Source organism: Canis aureus, chromosome X (assembly GCF_053574225.1).
Source record: "Canis aureus isolate CA01 chromosome X, VMU_Caureus_v.1.0, whole genome shotgun sequence".
Taxonomy (NCBI): domain Eukaryota; kingdom Metazoa; phylum Chordata; class Mammalia; order Carnivora; family Canidae; genus Canis; species Canis aureus.
In genome coordinates this window covers 80967287-80987618 of record NC_135649.1, presented here as the reverse complement: position 1 = coordinate 80987618, position 20332 = coordinate 80967287, and the positions used below count along the sequence as shown (strand labels likewise).

The window sequence follows — 20332 nt, the reverse complement described above, 5'->3', positions numbered from 1 at the left end:
CAAGGTCATCTAAGTTTACTCCTATGTTAGGTTTTAGAAGTTATATAGTTTTACGTTTTACATTTAGGTCTGTGATCCATTTTGAGTTAATTTTTATGAAAGATGTAAGGTCTGTGACTAGATTCATTTTTGAAAGACATTTAATTTTTAATAAAGACATTTATTCAAGTTAAACATTTATTTAATTTTGAATTTATTAAATATATGAGGAGGTAAGGCTTATGAATCTCAAGATGAGGGATTATAGCATAATTGAGACTTAAGCTTCTGTGGAAATGAAGTAAATAAACTTTCCCCTATTTCTCCCACTAAGTACAACTAAAAACCTTGGATACTATATGTAAAACAAACATAAGAAGATTCTTATCTGGTTTCCTCTAAAACTGTTCATTAGGAGAAAATATTTGCAAAATACATGTATGAAAAAGGATTAGTATCTAGAATATATAAAGAAAATTTTAAACTTAAGAGTGAAAAACAATCTAATTAGAAGAGTCTTAATGTAATGAAGATTTATATTATATTAAGAAGGCAGACTCACTAGGGAACAGTGGTAAGTTCCCCCCCAACACTTTTTTGCCTTACATAGCCGATGTTTGGATCTGAGAAGCAACAACCTGGAAATGCTTGTGGGCACAGACAAAATAAGTCCCAACGGAAGCTTGCTCTCTCTATCCAGAGAACCAGGAAAGGCGTGGCCTAGTAAGACAGAAAAATTTTAGATGTAACTGCTCTACTCCAGCCAAACACCACAGAAAAACTGTGGCTCACAAACGTTAATAGAGACCATGTGGGGAGCATGGTCATGTACCCCAGCTCATGGTAACAAGCAACCACTCCCTATCCATACTGAGGTGGTATCAGAGGAAGCCTATGGAGAGTCAGAATGTCCACCACTGTCCAGCAGTAAGGAGGCCACAGGGGTTACAGCAAGGAGGCACCCTACCTCTCTCAGCAAAGGAGGTATCAGTGGGGATTGAGCAGGAAAAAGGAGCCTCCTTCCTCAGGTATTAATAAATGCCAAATAGGGAACTTGGACTTCCACCTCCATGTGGCAGTATTGAGGCAGTAACTCCTTTCCCCTGCCAAAGTAGTATCAGAGGAACCCCAAAAATATAATTTTTTAAGGTTTTATTTGTTCATGAGAGACACAGAAAGAAAGGCAGAGTCATAGGCAGAGGGAAAAGCAGGCTCCTGGCAGGAAACCTGATAGGGGACTCGATCCCAGGGTCCTGGGATCGTGACCTGAACCAAAGGCAGACACTCAACCATTGAGCCTTCCAGGTACCCCAGAAAATATAAATTTTAAATATGATTCCAAGCTTCATAACATAATACTCAAAATTCCTATATTTCAATTGAAAATCACTTGTCGTACTAAGAACCAGGAAGATCTCAAACTATAAGAAAAAATCAATGGAGTCCAATATCAAGATGACAGAAATATTAGAATCATATGCCAAAGGAATCATCATAAAAAATATATCAATGAGCAATTATAGACATACATGAAACAAAAAAAAATACAGATTATAAGCAAAGAAATAGCAAGCCTTGGTAAAGAAATAGAAGATATAAAGAAGAATCAAATGGAATTTTAGAACTTAAAATATTTTTTAAAAAACTAAATGAATAATCTCAACAGCAATATGGAAGAGACATAAGAAAGAATCAGTGAACTTAAAGACAGAACAATAAAAGTTACCCAATTACACACAAAAATGAAAGACATTAGACTGAAAAAAAAAGAAGAGAGACCCAGGGACCTGCGGGACTATAATGAAAGATCTAACATTAATGGCACTGGTATCCAAGAAAGAGAGAGGAAAGTAGGACTAAAAAAAAGTGCTTGAATAAATAATGCCTGAAAACTCTCCAACTTTGTCAAAAGATACAAACCTGCAAATTCAACAAGCTAAGGAAACTCCAACAGAATAAACCCAAATAAATTCAATACCAGGACATATCTTAGCCAAATGAATGCTAAGGATAAAGTGTTGAAAGGAGAAAGAGAGAGGGGAGGGAGAGAGAGAGAGAGAGAGAGAGAGAGAGAGAGAGAGAGAGAGAGAAATGATACCATTCCTCTATAGGAAAGAAAATTTGAAAGACATCTGATTTTTCATTGTGAATCAGTACAAACAGAAGAAAGTGGCACAGTATTTTTCAACTGCTGGAAGAAAACAGCTGTCAACCCAGAATCCTGTATCCAGGGAAAATATCCTTCAGGAATGAAGGGAAAATAAAGACATTCTCACATGAAGGAAACTAAGATACTCATCACTGGCATACTTACTCTAAAAGAATGGCTCAAGGATGTTCTCTTGAAAAGAAGTAACAAAATAATGAATCCTGGAATATCTGAAAGGAAGAAACAACTCAGAAAACACACACACACCTTCCTTCTCCTCAGTTTTCTAAATTATGTTTGATGGTGGAAACAAACATTATAACAATGTCTGATGTGGTTCTAATTGTATATAGAGTAAATACTGAATACAGTTTTATTATAAATGAGGGAGAATGGATGTAAAGGAAGATAAATTTTCTATACTTATCCCAAACCAATAATATGACAAAACCAATAGACTGAGATAAATTATGTGTGTGTGTGTGTGTGTGTGTGTGTGTGTGTGTGTGTGTATTAATACCTCTGGCTACCAGAAAAAAATCTACATGAAGAAATATATCTAAAAACTATAGATAAATAAAAATTCAATTCTAATCAATGTTTAACCCACAGTAAGGCAGGAAAAAAAGAAAACAGATAAATGAAAGACAAGAAGTACAAAAAGAAAACAGAATGTTAGATTTAAGTCCTACCATATCTATAATTACATTAAATATAAATTGTCTAGATACATCAATTAAGAGACAGAGACTAACAGAGGGCATAAAAATATATGACCCAACTCTATACCATGAAGAGAAATTCAATTCAAATAAAACAACAAAGACAGGTTGAATGTTAAAGGATGGGAAAACATACCATGTAAATAATAATGAAAACAAGGAAGGAATGGCTGTTTTATAGCAGATAATGCTGGTTTCAGAGTGAAGAAAATTACTGGAGGAAGAGAGCAACACTGCAAAAGGATAAAAGGGTCCAATCCACCAAGATGACATTAACAATCCTAATTTTATAAGTATCAAACAACAGAACTGCACAGTACGTGAACAAAAACTGACAAAACTGGAAGGAGAAATAAACAAATCCACAATTATACTCAGAGACTTCAACACTCCTCTCAACAGTTAATGGAATAGCTAGATAGAAAACAAGCAAGGATACAGAAGAATTCAATATTAGCATCAACCAAAAGGTCTAATCTAAATTATAGAATACCTCACCTACCTACAGTAGGATGCATATTACATTTAAGTAATCATGGAACATATACTAAGATATAATATGTCCTGGGCTATAAAACAAATTAAAACAGATTTAATAGAATTGAAATCATCCAAAGTATATTCTCTGAATACAATGAAATCAAACTAGAAAAATAGAAAACAAATGGAAACTAAATAACATAGTTCTAAGTAATCTGTGGATCAGAGTCACTCTTCAGAGAAATCATAAACTATACTAAATAAATAAAAATGAAAACACAACATCAAAATTTGTGAAACACAGCTAAAACGGTGTTGAAGAAAATTTATAGCACTAAAAGCTTGTATATGAAAAGAAGAAAAGGCTCAAATCAATAATCTAAGCTCCCATGGCAAAATGCAAGAAAAAGAAGGGTGAAAGAAACGCAAAGCAAGCATAAGGCAGGATAAAGTAATGATAAAAGCAAAAATCAATAAAACTGAAATTAAAAAATTAGACAAATCCAATGGGAAAAAAAGCTGATTCTTTGAAAAAGCTAATAAAATTTGAAAAGCTCTAGCAAAATGGGCAAAGAAAAAAGAGAAAGATATAAATTACCAATACCAGGATGAAACAGGGGCTATCACTATAGACTTTGTGGATATCAAAAAGACAATAAGGGGGGGCGGGGCAAGATGGCAGAGGAGTAGTGTCCCCAAGTCACCTGTCCCCACCAACTTGCCTAGATAACTCTCAAATAATCTGAAAACCTACAAATTCAACCTGAGATTTAAAGAGAGAACAGCTGGAACGCTACAGAGAGAAGAGTTTGTGCTTCTAACAAGGTAGGATGGTGGAAAAAAATAAAAAAAGAATCCAGTGGGGGGAGGGGCCCCATGAGGAGCCAGGCTAAGGCCAGGCAGTGAAAGCCTCCCAGGACAGGAAAGCCCAGCCCCAGAGAAGCAAGAACTTTAAAATTCCCACCAGATTCTTCCCGGACAAAAAGGCCCTTAGCAGGGAACTCTGGCAGGATCCCAGGAGGGGCAGTGAAGCCTCCAGGTACCCAGGGTCGATCACAGAGGAAGTGTGCCTGGTGGAGAGCACGCCAAAGACTGTGGGCCAAGCTCAGTAAAGGGCTGGAGTGTGTGCCCCCCACGCGGCCTTGGGGAGTAGCCAATTGGTCAGGCAGTAGCTCCAGAGGAGGGGACGGTGCCCTGCTGCCTTCAGGAGCCGCGACCGGGAAGCGCGATTTCAGCAGCACAGGCCCTGGATCCCAGGGGCCCGGGGTCACAGCCGGCGATCCTGTGCTCCCCCTGGAGCAGGCAGAGGAGAGGAGGGCACAGGACAGCAAGGATGCTCCTGCCGCCGGGTGCCCCCAGGCTGTGCAGATCAGCACCTACAGCCCGGGAGCATCCAGGCCAGTGTGGACTGGGAGACTCTGGTAGTTACTGCGGGAGCTGACTCCAGAGCTGGGGAACTGGCCGCCACCAGTGTTGATTTTCCTCCTAGTGTCACCCTGTGCCTGGGACGGAGCGGGGCACCAGGGAACAGGGGCCTCACAGGATAAACAGCTCCCACTGAGCCTTGCACCTGGCAAGGGGTGGGGCAGCTCCCCCAGGTATACACACCTGAGAATCAGCACAGAAGGCCCCTCCCCCAGAAGACCAGCTGGAAGGACAGGGGAAGAGAAAGTTCTGGACGGAGCAGCACTGGAAAACTCCAGGGGAAGTCGAGGGATTTACAGTATATAGAACCAGAGGATTCTCATATTTTTTTCCTTGCTATTTCCAGTACAACTCATTTTTAGCCACTCTGCACTGAGCAAAATGACTAGAAAGAAGAACTGACCACAAAAGAAAGAATCAGAAACAGTACTCTCTGCCACAGTGTAACACAATTTGGATTACAGTTCAATGTCACAAAGCCAATTCAGAAGCACAATTATAAAGCTACTGGTGGCTCTGGAAAAAAGCATAAAGGATTCAAGAGATGTCATAACTGCAGAATTAGATCCAATCAGGCTGAAATTAAAAATCAATTAAATGAGATGCAATCCAAACTGAAGGTTCTAATGACGAGGGGTAATGAGATAGAAGAAAGAGTGAGAGACAGGGAAGACAAGTTGATGGCAAGGAAGGAAGCTAAGGAAAAAAAAAAGAAAAAAATTAAAAGATCATGAGAAAAGGTTAAGGGAAATAAATGACAATTCAGAAGAAATAATCTACGTTTAATTGGGGTTCCTGAGGGCGCCAAAAGAGACAGAGGACCAGAGAGCATATTTGAACAAATCATAGCTGAGAATTTCCCTAATTTGGGGAGGGAAACAGGCATTCAGATCCAGGAGATAGAGAGGTCCCCCCTAAAATCAATAAAAACTGTTCAAAACCTTGACATTTAATAGTGAAACTTGCAAATTCCAAAGAGAAAGAGAAAATCCTTAAAACTGCAACAGACAAGAGATCCCTAACTTATATGGGGAGAACTATTATATTGACAGCAGACCTCTCCACAGAGACCTGGCAGGCCAGAAAGGGCTGGCAGGATATACTCAGTGCCCTAAATGAGAAGAACATGCAGCCAAGAATACTTTGTCTAGCAAGACTCTCATTCAGAATAGAAGGAGAGATAAAGAGCTTCCAAGATAGGCAGAAACTGAAAAAATATGTGACCACCAAACCAGCTCTGCAAGAAATATTAAGAGGGACTTTAAAAGAAAGAGGAAGTCCAAGGGAACAATCCACAAAAAAAGGGACTGAATAAGTATCATGATGACACTAAATTAATATCTTTCATAGTAACACTGAATGTGAATGGGCTAAATGATCCTATCAAAAGATGCAGGGTATCAGACTGGATAAAAAAGTAAGACCCATCTATTTGCTGTCTACAAGAGATTCATTTGAGACCTAAGGACACCTACACCCTGAAAATGAGAGGGTGGAGAACCATTTTCCACTTAAATGGTCCTCAAAAGAAAGCAGGGGTAGCAATACTCATATCAGATAAATTAAAGTTTATCCCAAAGACTGTAGTAAGAGATTAAGAGGGACACTATATCATACTTAAAGGATCTATCCAACAAGAGGACCTAACAATCATGAATATTTATGCCCCAAATGTGGGAGATGCCAAGGATATCAATCAATTAATAACCAAAGTTAAGACATACTTAGATAATACACTAATAGGAGGAGACTTCAACATGGCGTTTTCTGCAAATGACAGATCTTCTAAGCACAACATCTCCAAAGAAACAAGAGCTTTAAGTGATACACTGGACCCGATGGGTTTCGCAGATATTTACAGAATTTTACATCCAAACGCAACTGAATACACATTCTTCTCAAGTGCACATGGAACTGTCTCCAGAATAGACCACATACTAGGTCACAAATCAGGTCTCAACCAATACCAAAAGATTGGGATTGTCCCCTGCATATTTTCTGACCATAATGCTTTGGAATTTGAACTCAATCACAAGAAGAAATTTGGAAGAAACTCAAACACATGGAGGCTAAAGACCATCCTGCTAAAAGATGAAAGGGTCAACCAGGAAATTAGAGAAGAATTAAAAAGATTCATGGAAACTAATGAGAATGAAGATACAGCCATTCAGAATCTCTGGGATACAGCAAAAGCAGTCCTGAGAGGGAAATACATTGCAATACAAGCCTCCCTCAAAAATTGGAAAAAAACTCAAATACACAAGCTAACCACACACCTAAAGAAGCTGGAGAAAGAACAGCAAATAAAACCTACACCAAGCAGAAGAAGAGAGTTAATAAAGATCCGAGCAGAACTCAATGAAATAGAGACCAGAAGAACTGTAGAACAGATCAACAAAACCAGGAGTTGGTTCTTTGAAAGAATTAATAAGATAGATAAACCATTAGCCAGCCTCATTAAAAAGAGAAAAGATTCAAATTAATAAAACCACGAATGAAAGAGGAGAGATCACAACCAATACCAAGGAAATACAAACGATTTTAAAAACATATTATGAGGGCAGCCACGGTGGCTCAGCAGTTTAGTGCCTGCCTTTGGCCCAGGGCATGGTCGTGGAGACCCGGGATTGAGTCCCACGTCAGTATCCCTGCATGGAGCGTGCTTATCCCCCTGCCTGTGTCTCTGCCTGTCTCTCTCTCTCTGTTTTTTTTTCTCTCTCTCTGTGTCTCATGAATAAATAAATAAAATGTCGTGTTCAAAAAACATATTATGAGCAGCTATATGCCAATAAATTAGGTCATCTAGAAGAAATGGACACATTTCTGGAAAACCACAAACTACCAAAACTGGAGCAGGAAGAAATAGAAAACCTGAACAGGCCGATAACCAGGGAGGAAATTAAAGCAGTCATCAAAAACCTCCAAGACACAAAAGTCCAGGGCCAGGTGACTTCCCAGGGGAATTCTAATAATCGTTTAAGGAAGAAACAATACCTATTCTACTAAAGCTGCTCTGAAATATAGAAAGGGATGGAATACTGGAATACTTCAAAACTCGTTTTTTGAGGCCAGCATCACCTTAATTCCAAAACCAGACAAAGACCCCCACCGAAAAGAATTATAGACCAATATCCCTGATGAACACAGATGCAAAAATTCTCAACAAGATATTAGCCAATAGGATCCAACAATACATTAAGAGGATTATTCACCATGACCATGTGGGATTTATTCCCGGGATGCAAGGCTGGTTCAACACACATAAAGCAATCACTGTGATAGATCATATCGACAAGAGAAAAAGGAAGAACCATATGATACTCTCAATAGATGCAGAGAAAGCATTTGACAAAATACAGCATCCATTCCTGATCAGAACTCTTCAGAGTGTAGGGATAGAGGGAGCATTCCTCAGCATCTCAACAGCCATCTACAGAAAGCCCACAGTAAATATTATTCTCAATGGGGAAACACTGGGAGCCTTTCCCCGAAGATCAGGAACATGACAGGGATGTCCACTCTTACCCCTGCTATTCAACACAGATAGTACTAGGAGTCCTAGTCTCAGCAATCAGACCACAAAAAGAAATAAAAGGCATTCAAATTGGCAAAGAAGAAGTCAAACTCTCCCTCTTCACAGATGACATGATACTCTACATAGAAAACCCAAAAAATTCCACCCCAAGATTGCTAGAACTCATACAGCAATTCGGCAATGTGGCGGGATCCAAAATCAATGCACAGAAATCAGTGGCATTCCTATACACTAGCAATGAGACTGAAGAAAGAGAAATTCAGGAGTCAATCCCATTTACAATTGCACCCAAAAGCATAAGATACCTAGGAATAAACCTCACCAAAGAGGTAAAGGATCTCTACCCTAAAAACTACAGAACACTTCTGAAAGAAATTGAGGATGACACAAGAGATTGAAAAATATTCCATGATCATGGATTGGAAGAATTAATATTGTGAAAAATGTCAACACTACCCAGGGCAATTTACACATTCAGTACAATCCCTATCAAAATACCGCGGACTTCCTTCAGAGAGTTGGAACAAATCATCTTAAGATTTGTGTGGAATCAGAAAAGACCCCGAATAGCCCGGGGAATATTGAAAAACAATACTAGACACAGGGGGCATCACAATGCTGGATTTCAAGTTGTACTGCAAAGCTGTGATCTTCAAGTCAGTGTGGTTCTGGCACAAAAACAGACACATAGATCATTGGGACAGAATAGAGAACCCAGAAATGGGCCTCAACTCTACGGTCAACAAATATTTGACAAAGCAGGAAAGACCATTCACTGGAAAAAGGACAGTCTCTGCAATACATGGTTCTGGGAAAATTGGACGGCCATGTGCAGAAGAATGAAACTAGATCATTCTCTTACACCATGCACAAAGATAAACTCAAAATGCATGAAAGATCTAAATGTGAGATAAGAACCCATCAAAATCCTAGAGGACAAGACAGGCAACACCCTTTTCGAACTTGGCCACAGCAGCTTCTTGCAAGATACATCGATGAAGGCAAGGAAAACAAGAGCAAAAATGAATTATTGGGACTTCATCAAGATAAAAAGTTTCTGCACAGCAAAAGAAACAGTCAACAGAACTAAAAGACAACCTACAGAATGGGAGAAGATATTTGCAAATGACATTTCAGATGAAGGGCTAGTATCAAGATCTATAAAGAACTTATGAAACTCAATAGCAAAGAAACAAACAATCCAATCATGAAATGGGCAAAACACAGCAACAGAAATTTCACAGAGGAAAGTATAGACATGGCCAAGAAGAACATGAGATAGTGCTTTGCATCCCTTGCCATCAGGGAAATACAAATCAAAACCACAATGAGGTACCACCTCACACCAGTGAGAATGGGGAAAATTAACAAGATGGGAAACAATAGATGTTGAAGAGGATGTGGAGAAAGGGGAACCCTCTTGCACTCTTGGTGGGAATGTGAACTGGTGCAGCCACTCTGGAAAACTGTGTGGAGCTTCCTCAAAGAGTTAAAAATAGAACTTCCCTACGATCCAACATTTGTACTGCTGGGGATTTATGCCAAAGATACAGATGTAGTGAAAAGCTGGGACACCTGAACCTCAGTGTTTAAAGCCGCAATGTCCACAATAGCTAAACTGTGGAAGGAGCCTTGGTGTCCATCGAAAGAGGAATGGATAAAGAATATGTGGTCTATATATACAGTGGAATATTACTCAGCCATTAGAAATGACAAATACACACCATTTGCCTCAAGGTGGATGGAACTGGAGGGTATCATGCTGTGTGAAGTAAGTCAATCAGAGAAGGAGAAACATTATATGGTCTCATTCATTTGGGGAATATAAAAAATAGGGAAATGAATAAAGGGAAAAGGAGAGAAAATGAGTGGGAAATATCAGTGAGGGTGACAGAATATGAGAGGCTCCTAACTCTGGGTAATGAACAATGGGTGGTAGAAAGGGAGGTGGGCGGGGGTTTGGGATGACTGGGTGACAGGCACTGAGGGGGCACTTGATGGGATGAGCACTGGTTGTTATGCTATATGTTGGCAAATCGAACTTCAATAAAAATACATATAAAAAGACAATAAGGGAATCCTATGAATAATATACATAAGTCTGACAATTTAGATAAATTGGATCAACTCCTTGAAAACTATGAACTACCACTGTTTACCCAATGAAATGGTCATGTGAATACTCCTATAGTTATTAGGGAAATTTAATTCATAATTTTAAAATTATCACAAAAGAAATCCCAAGACCAGATAGTTTTCCTGGAGAATTCTACCAAGTACTTAAAAGAATTAGTGCCCATTCTACACAATATCTTCCAGAAAATCCAAAAGGAGGGAACATTTCTCAATTCATTTTATGAAGCTAGTGTCACCCTGATATAGACACCAAAGATATTGTAAAATATAAAATACAGACCTCATGAATAATGACTTTTAATTTAAATGTCCTTAGCAAAATATCAGAAAGTAGAATTGGCAATATATAAAAAGAGTCATATAATGTGGCCAAGTGGGGTTTATTCCTGTGATATAAAGGTGGTTTAATTTTCAAAAAATCAGTCAATGTAATATCATATCAATTGGCTAAAGAAGAAAACTCATACAATCATACATTGATGCAGAAAAAGCATTTGATAAAATCCAACATCCTGTCATGATAACAACTCTCAGCATACATGGAATAAAGGGGAACTCCATCAATTTGATAAGGAGCATCTACAAAAATCCTACTCTTAGCATCACACTTAATAATGAAAGACTGAATGCTTTCCGTCTAAGATCAGAAACAAGTAAAGGCTATCTCCTCTCATGCTCTTATTCAACACAGAGCTGGAATTTAGAGCCAACATTATAAGTAAGTAAAAGCAATAAAAACCATTCAGATTGAAAAGGAAGAAATAAAACTGCCCCTATTTGCAGATGACATATATAGAAAATCCCAAGTAATCTAAAGACAAAAACAAACCCAAACAAAAGAAACTCTAAGAACTTATAAGTTCAGCAAAGTTGAAGCATACAAGATCAACACACAAAAACATTTCTATACACTAACAATGATCATAGGGAAGCAAATTTTTTAAAATAACATTTACAACTGCTGCAAAGTAGATGAAATAGGTATAAATCTAAAAGAACATGTATAGGACACACGTGTATGTTGAAAACTACAACAATGCTGATGAAATAAATAAAAGATCTAAATAGACACACTGTGTTCATAGATTGGAAGACTCAATATAGTAAAGATGTCAATTCTTTCCAAACTCATATAGAGATTTAATGCATTTCCTATCAAAATTTCATCAAGATGTTTTGCATGTATAGACACAATTATTCTAGAAAGGCAGAGGAACTAGGAACAAAATAAAAAAAATCCAGAGATAGACCCAAACAGATACACTCAGCTTATATCTGACAAAATTGCAAAAACAATTTGATGGAGGAGAGATAGCCTTTCCAACAAATGGTGCTGTGACAAGTGGATAACTGCTGGCCTAAAATTGAACCTCAATGTAAGTCTCACACACACACACAAAAAAAAACCCTAAAAATGGATCATGGATCTAATGTAAACATAAAACTATAGATGTTTTAGAAAAAAAAGAAAGGAGAAAATCTTTAGAATACAGGATTATGCAAATAGTTCTTAAACTTGACACCAAAAATGTGATCCATTAAAAGAAACATTGATAAATTGGATTTCGGGTACATCATTCATTCTTTATTAACTATTACCACAGACTATTATGTCCTAGGTGCTACAACTTTTAATATGATTAAGATGCTGTCCCAGCCTTCACCAAGTTCATAGTTTAACAGGGAAAAAGAGATACCTAAACTGATAGTTATGATGAGATATGGTAAATCCACAGAGGAAAGAACCATGAGGTGTCTTACAGGAATAAGGAATGGTTTGTAATATATAGTAGGACCCTTTATCACTGAGTAGGGGCTTACCAGGTAAAGGAGTGGGAGACTATTACAAGCAGAGTGATCACTCTCGGAAAGGCAAAGAGTTGTGAAAGGATACTGTGTGTTCAGAAAATGGTTAAGATGCTCAAGGAGGCTAAAAGTCATGAGATGTGAAAGAAGACATATTTGAGGTAGATTCAAAAGGGTTTGCTAACTGCTTAGATAAAAGTGAAATGTGTAGCTAAGATAAAGGAGGGCTCGAGATGCTTCTCTAAGTCCTACTTTAGGGAACGAGGACTATTCATTGAGACTGGGGACAGGAAAGAAAGGGAGTTCTTATTTTTGGGATGGAGGGGTCATATCAAGACATGCTGAGGTTGAGAAGCTGTGTTTCTAGACAAAAATATCCTTTGAACAACTGGAAATATGAGGTTGGTATTCAGAAAATAGTTCTGAGCTAGAGATGTAAATTGAAAGGCATCAGTATTCAGGTAGTTGAAGCCATGGCAGTAAATTGTTACATATTGAAAGGACAGACTGAGGAGCTGGGTTATGTGTGTGCATGTGTGAGGGACAAAAAGAAACTGATGGAGCAAAGTCCAATGTTCTTTTTTTATTTTAAAGATTTTATTTATTTATTCATGAGAGACACACAGAGAGAGAGAGAAAGGCAGAGACACAGGCAGAGGGAGAAGCAGGCTCCATTCCATGCAGGGAGCCTGATGTGGGACTCGATCCCGGGTCTCCAGGACCACACCCTGGGCTGAAGGCGGTGCTAAACCGCTGAGCCACCGGGGCTGCCTCCAATGTTCTTTTTTTTTGACTGCTTGCCATTCAGTCTTCACCAAAAGTAATTTAGATTCCCCTCAATGCATTAAGAGAATTCTGGCTTGATCCATTTCTCAGCAATTGCTGCCAACTCCCTTCTCTTCAGTCTCAGCATGGCATCTCTGGGGAGGTAAGGATCTGCTGAGGTCAGTAAAGAAAATTCCATAGCTTTCTTTGGTAAATTATCACTGACTACAGAAAGTGATTTAGAAGTCCTCTAGAAGCCCTAGCTACAAATGATGCATTTCTTTTTGTGCTGTCCTTAATGAGGGAAAAACACAACAGACATCCTGTTGTGTATATCACAGAATGTGTTTTCTGGGATGGACAGCATGGAAAAGTAAATTTTTCAAAAAAAAAATGAAGTCGCTGATTGGAAGTCTTAGGGTTGACAACAAAAAAGGGATGGATAAGGGAGACCATGGGGCACAATTATGGTACTATAGAAAAGCGGATCTTTTTTTTTTTTCTACAGAGTTATTTCAGTACTTAAAAGCAGTTATTAAGTCATTACTTCCTGTCTTACAAAACAAATATATAAATAACCCAACACACAGCTTATATACTTTGCAAGGCAACAATCTTCCGTGAACATTAAATTTGTAGTGGAATTAATTAAGTTGGCATTTTTTGTTTTTTAAACCATCCATGGCCAGTGGCTATTTCTAAGGTACTGAAAACTTTATATTCTCTGGATTGAATAATCTTGGTTCTTTTACAAAGCCTTCACTTGCATGACTTTCCTATCCATTAGTCATTTTATAGCACTTCCTGAATTGCTCACCAAACTCTCTGCACCCATTTTTAGCTCTTTTTTTTTCTTAAAAAAATTATTTATTTATTTATGATAGTCACAGAGAGAGAGAGAGAGGCAAAGACACAGGCAGAGGGAGAAGCAGGCTCCATGCACCGGAACCTGACGTGGGATTCGATCCCCGGTCTCCAGGATCGCGCCCTGGGCCAAAGGCAGGCGCCAAACCGCTGCGCCACCCAGGGTTCCCCCATTTTTAGCTCTTATGGTAGGATCACTTCAACTCTCTAACCAAAAACTGTGTTTAAACATTGTTCAAAAAAGCCCTTGAAGAAAACATTTCAGAGAAAAAACGTGTCAGACAGTGTTGCTAAAGGAGGTAAAATACCTTGGGATATTAAGTCCAGTTATTGGGTCCAAATTAAACTAGTATCTTCTAACTCCTGTTTAAAAAGCAGTAAAGTGGAAGGAAGAAAAGAAATACAATATAGAAAAATAGAAAATGTCTCCTGCTTAGGGAAAGAGAGAAAAAAGATTTTTATTTCTTTAATGAAGCTATTCGTTTCCCTGTAAATTCTGTCTGATATGGAAGGACAGAAAAATGATAGAAGGAAATCTGGGAGCAAGGAGGTTGAAAAAGTAAATTTGGAGTTTCTCACTGGTTAGCTCCAATGGCTAAGGCTAGGGAAACAGCTCATCTGTAGCCAACATAGTGTGAATTACAGTTAATCTGAGAGAGGCAGACTATTTTGGATACTGAGTTAATCCCAAGGATGAGAACATGTTGTCAAAGAGCTTTTTTGTTTTGTTTGAATTATGATTCAGGATGAGTTGATAAAAGCCAAGTCAGAGTATCATACCTGGTAGTGCCTTAGCTGTTTGTTGTTTTTAAAAAATTGCTCTAAAATTGCCTGCAGTGTTGGTTACTGTTAACCTCAGGTGTTTTATTTTATTTTATTTTATTTATTTTATTTTATTTTATTTTTATTTTTATTTTTATTTTATTGATTTATTCATAGAGACCCAGAGAGAAAGAGAGAGGCAGGACACAGGCAGAGGGAGAAGCAGGCTTCATGCAGAGAGCCCGACGTGGGACTCGATCCAGGGTCTCCAGGATCACGCCCTGGGCTGCAGGCGGCGCTAAACTGCTGCGCCACGGGGGCTGCCCACCTCAGCTGTTTTAACATGAATATGTATTATTATTTTAAGAGAAAGGCATATTTTTCTCTTTTCTCAATGTTGTCAAACATAAAGTCTGACTTGTCTGTAGAGATTAAGTCTGGAAAAATAAAGGGGAAAGACAGATAATACTTCTTAGATGTCAAATCTCAAGTATCTTATCTATATGCTCCATTTCATCCCCAGAAGAACCCATTGAAAATGTAAGAAAACTGACTCAGAGATATTAAGGAACATATTTCACCTGTCAGTCCATTGCTTGAATTATATTGGTGTTCAAAGTTTTCTTCCCAAGGTGTCATTCACTCATTCATGCTCTGGAGTCATGTCCTGAAATCAATGGTGAACAATACAAGGTCCTGTCTTTAGGGAGCTTTACCTATTCCTGACCAACCCTTCTAGTTTCAGCTTAGTTTGAGTCTTCTCCAATCTGTTGCCCTCCCTGTCGACATTCTATCATCTGCCTAATCAATGGGCATTCTCAAATTTATATCCTTATGTTCAATGTAAGTATGATTCACTCAACAGGGGAAAAACAAAATGTTCGACCAGACTTTTCTCTGACACAACCAACCAAATTAGTGTAGGAAAAAGCTATTAGGTCATATCCAGTCCATCCCTTTGGGAACTGAACAAAACCATTCCTTGTATTGTACCACATTATTTCTCAACTACATTGTCCTGCCTATTTGTAAATAATTATAAGTGACTCAGTGGCAGGGTTTCCACCATTTCCTCTCAAAGGTTAGCCCACAATCCAGTAATTTTCAGTGTCAAGATGGTTTATCTGATAGTCAGGCTAAATAGCCCTTGTCTTGATTTCATCTAATTATGCCATCATCTACTCTGATTCCCAGTCTATGCAATCCTCATTTATTGTTGTATTTATACCCTTAAAATATAGCTACATAGCTATCATACCCAGTTTCCTCCCATCTCTAAGAGTCCGTTTGGTGACTCAAGATAACTTTGGCAGAGGAAACTCTACAACCTCACCACAACATGCAGCCACCTCAGTATTTCCTACCCTATGTAGAGAATGCCATCTATAGGTGGTTCCCAACTTACAATGGTTCAACTTATGACTTTTTTGCATTTATGATGGTGTGAAAGCAATACATACTCTGTAGAAACCATCATTTGAACTTTGAATTTTCATCTTTTCCTGGGTTAGTGACATATAGTATATGTCATAATGCTGGATAGTATATGTCATAATGCTGGATAGCCGCAGTTTCCAGTCAGCCATGCAATCATGAGGGTATTAAACTCTCATGATACACTTACAACCATTCTGTACATATACAACCATTTTGTTTTTTACTTTTAGTATTCAATAAATTATAAGCTATTCAATACTTTATTGTAAAATATGCTTTGTGTTAAGTGATTTTGCCTACCTGTAGGCTAATGCAAATTTTTTTAAAAGATTTTATTTATTTATTCACGAGAGACACAGAGAGAGAGAGAGAGAGAGAGAGAGAGAGAGAGAGGCAGAGACACAGGCAGAGGGAGAAGCAGGCTCCATACAGGGAGCCCGACATGGGATTCAATCCCGGGTCTCCAGGATCATGCCCTGGGCTGAAGGCAACGCTAAACCGCTGAGCCACCTGGGCTGCCCTAATGCAAATGTTTTGAGCAGGTTTAAGGTAGGGCTAAGCTATGATGTCTGGTAGGTTAGCTTTATTAAATGCACTTTCTTTTTTAACGATTTTATTTATTTATGAGAGAGAGAGAGAGGGAGGCAGAGACACAAGCAGAGGGAGAAACAGGCTCCATGCAGGGAGCCCAACATGGGACTCGATCCCGGTTCCCCAGGATCAGGCCCTGGGCTGAAGGCAGTGCTAAACAGCTGAGCCACCCGGGCTGCCCAAATGCACTTTCAACTTAGAATATTTTCAACTTATGATGGGTTTATCAGGACATAGCACCATCATAAGTCAAGGAAGGTCAGTAATTTCTTGCAGTTCTGGGGTCAGATCTTCCAGGTTTCTGTCTATATACTGGGCAGTGGTATGAGTATCCAGAGACCACAGATTACATCTCAACTACCTCCTTTGTAATTTTCATTCTTCTATTCCTCTAGGATACAGAAGCACCTCTTTATAGTTATTTTTTTTTCAACTACATGTTTTGAGGATAGAATGGATCCAATTATTCAAAAGAACATCTTAGAAAATTTTGTTGACTCTGAGTGCAGAATTCATTTATTTATTCACAAAGTCAACCTTTATTGGAAACCAGCAGAGTCATACACTGTACAAGTCACTAGGTAAACCATGTGAATCTGACATATTCCTCTTCCACAAGGAATTTTCAGTCTAATAAAAGAGACAAGTCCTTCTCTTCAATTTATACCCCACCTCCTTTTCTATAGACTATTGTGTTCATAAATTCTTTACCTCCCATTTACCTTTCACTGAATTTATTTTAATGAAGCCTCTTCTGCTAACGTCAACCAACAACCTAATTGGCAAACCCAACAGCCTCTTTCCAATATTCATACAACTTGAATGCAAGAACATTTAACAGTCTTGATCAATGGCCTGCTCCTTCATGACATCTTACCCCTGCCATTGGTTTTCATGACAGCAGTCTCCCATATGTCCCCTCCTACATCTCTTATTGCCTTTTTAAAATCTTTTATATGCCCTTTCTCCTCTCATTCTTGACTGATGGCTTCCCTTGCATTTGGTTAAAAAAGAGAAGCACTGAGAACATCCTTATCTTTCCATTAGTACATCAGCAACATAATTTGTCTTACTTCTTCTTAATACATATAATTATTTTTTTAAATCAAAGTTCAATACCCCCATATCTGCTCTGACCTCCCCAAGGAACTTGTGACTAAAATTATCTTTTCTTTTCTATACCATCAATTTCTCCCTCACTACTGGGTTATCCCATTAGCAAACAGATAATTAATATACATTACTTAAAAGAAAATATCCCTTTCTTGATCCCAATTGCTTTCCAGCTAATACTTCACTTTTTTCTACCCTTCACAGATAAATGCCTAAAAAAGACAGCCTTCACTTTTTCGCTTCCCATTTTTTCATAAAACAATTTAGGCTTTGTCTCCAACATTTTACTGTCAAGGTTACCAATGACATTCATGTTGCCAAAATCAATAGTCAATTCTCAGAATTACTGTCTCATCAACATTTGACACAGTTGACTACTCCCTCTTGAATCAGTTTCTTCACTTGAGCTATGGGACATCACTCTCTTTTAGTTTTCCTTCTAACCACATTGGCCACTTCTCAGTTTATTTTTCTGCCTGTTCCTTATCTGCCCTACCTCTAAATCCTGAGTTCAGTCCAAGGACTTCTTCTCTTAGCCATCTACATTTAACTCCATTAATCATTTCATCTAGTCTCAAAGCATTAATTCACAGAAAATGACTCCAAAATGTTCCTTCCCTTCTATACCACCCTTTTTGGAAGATCCTCCCCTCACCCTGGCTCCATGGCTGCAATTACCATCTATCCAAATAACCTCCAATCTAATTATTGAGTCCTTGTTTCTTTCCTGTACCCAAAAATAACAGTTACAATGGCCTGCTGGATATTTATACTCAGAGGTCTTACAGACTCTTAAAACTCCACATGTCTAAAATGAGACTCATTACTTTCCTTCCTTCTGATACAAGGTATATAAAATACTGAGTCAAATGCTCAGTACCTAGTAGGTACTCACTAAGTGCTAGTTCTTTTAACTCCATATAGTCTATTAAGCAAGAAATTTTGGACTCATCTGTGACTCATACTTATTTCCTTTACTGAACCAACCTCCTCAATTTTGAAGTATTTGTAAGTCTGACAACCTAACACCCAGGTATTCCCAGCTTTTAATCCTCACTCCAGTAACCCTGATTGCCCTTGCTTGGCACACATTCATTCAATTCAGTTAGCTATTCAGTGAGTATCGAGCTTATAACCCTGTTAGGCACTATGGTGGCTATGCTAGAGATATAAGGATGAATAACACATGGACACTGACCAAAATTTACAGGGGGAAACAAATGGGTAAACAGGATGTTACAATAGTATAGACAGTTCCAGATAGAAGAAATTGGGGGATGTTGTTTAAGGGAGGAAAATCTAATGCAGTCCCAGGATGAAATTGCTAAGGAAAGAGTCTTAGAAGTAGTAAAGCCTTGGTCAACTCTTGAGTGTTGGATAAGAGTTAGCTAAGCAAAGAAGAGGGACAGTGGTGATTCCAGGAATAAGGAATGGAATGTGAAAAGACACAGAGATATGAAAGATGATGTTACTGTTGGTGGGAATGCAAACTGGTGAACCCACTCTGGTAAACAGTATGGAGGTTTTTTAAAAAGTTAAAAAATAGCACTACCCTTCAACCCAGCAACTACACTATTTGGTATTTATCCAAAGGATACAAACAGTGATTTGAAGGGGCATGTACACACATACCCCTCCAATGTTTATAGCAGCAAGGTCCACAATAGCCAAACTATGGAAAGAGACCAGATGTCCATGAATGGATAAAGAAGATGTGAATATATATATATATATATATATATATATATATATATATAACATGTGAGATATATATATATATATATATATATATGAATATTACCCAGCCATCAAAAAGAATGAAATCTTGCCATTTGCAGTGATGTGGATAGAACTAGAGGATATTATGCTAAGCGAAATAAAAGCCAGCCAGAGAAAGACAAATACCATATGATTTCCCTCATATGTGGAATTTAAGAAACAAAATAGGGGAAGGGAAGGAAAAATAAGATGAAACAGAGAAGGAGGCAAACCATAAGAGACTCTTAACTATAGGAAACAAACTGAGGGTTGCTGGAGGGGAGGTGGATGGGGGGATGGGGTAATTGGGTGATAGGCATTAAGGACAGCACTTGATATAATGAGCACTGGGTGTTCTATGCAACTGATGAATCATTAAATTGTACCCCTGAAGTTAATAATACAGTATATGTCACCTAAATTAAATTTAAATAATTTTTTAAAAGGAAAGACAGTATTATAGTTGGAGAAGTACATGGAGTGGATATGGCTATAGCATACAGTGTGACCTTGAATGGTGATAAATAAGGATTATATTCTAAGTGGCCTTGTTTAACCAAATTAAAGACTTTGGATTTTATCCTGAACAAAATAGGGAATGTTGAAGGCTTTGGTGAATAAGGGTTTCAAGACCAGATTTACATTTAAAAAGAGGACTCTCTGCAGGGTGGAGAATAAATTCAGGAAGTAGGGAACATGACAATACTGAAGATAGATAAACTAGTTGAGAGACTACTATACTGAACAAACAAGAGAGGGGAAATTTGAGAATTAGTCAGTAGGTAAAAATTGGCAAGACTTGATCAATAG

General features: G+C 38.2%; 1 protein-coding gene and 1 long non-coding RNA gene across 2 annotated transcripts in view; both read right to left on the bottom strand.

The window, feature by feature from the left end:
- Positions 1–20332, bottom strand: part of SHROOM4 (shroom family member 4) — a 267208-nt gene that overhangs the window by 73343 nt on the left and 173533 nt on the right. The gene's annotated exons all lie outside the window — the stretch shown is intronic.
- On the bottom strand, positions 12858–16125 carry LOC144308770 (uncharacterized). Its single transcript, XR_013375090.1, has 3 exons — positions 16029–16125; positions 15205–15290; positions 12858–13152 (listed from the first exon to the last, which is right to left on the bottom strand). It is a non-coding gene; the product is annotated as an uncharacterized LOC144308770 (long non-coding RNA).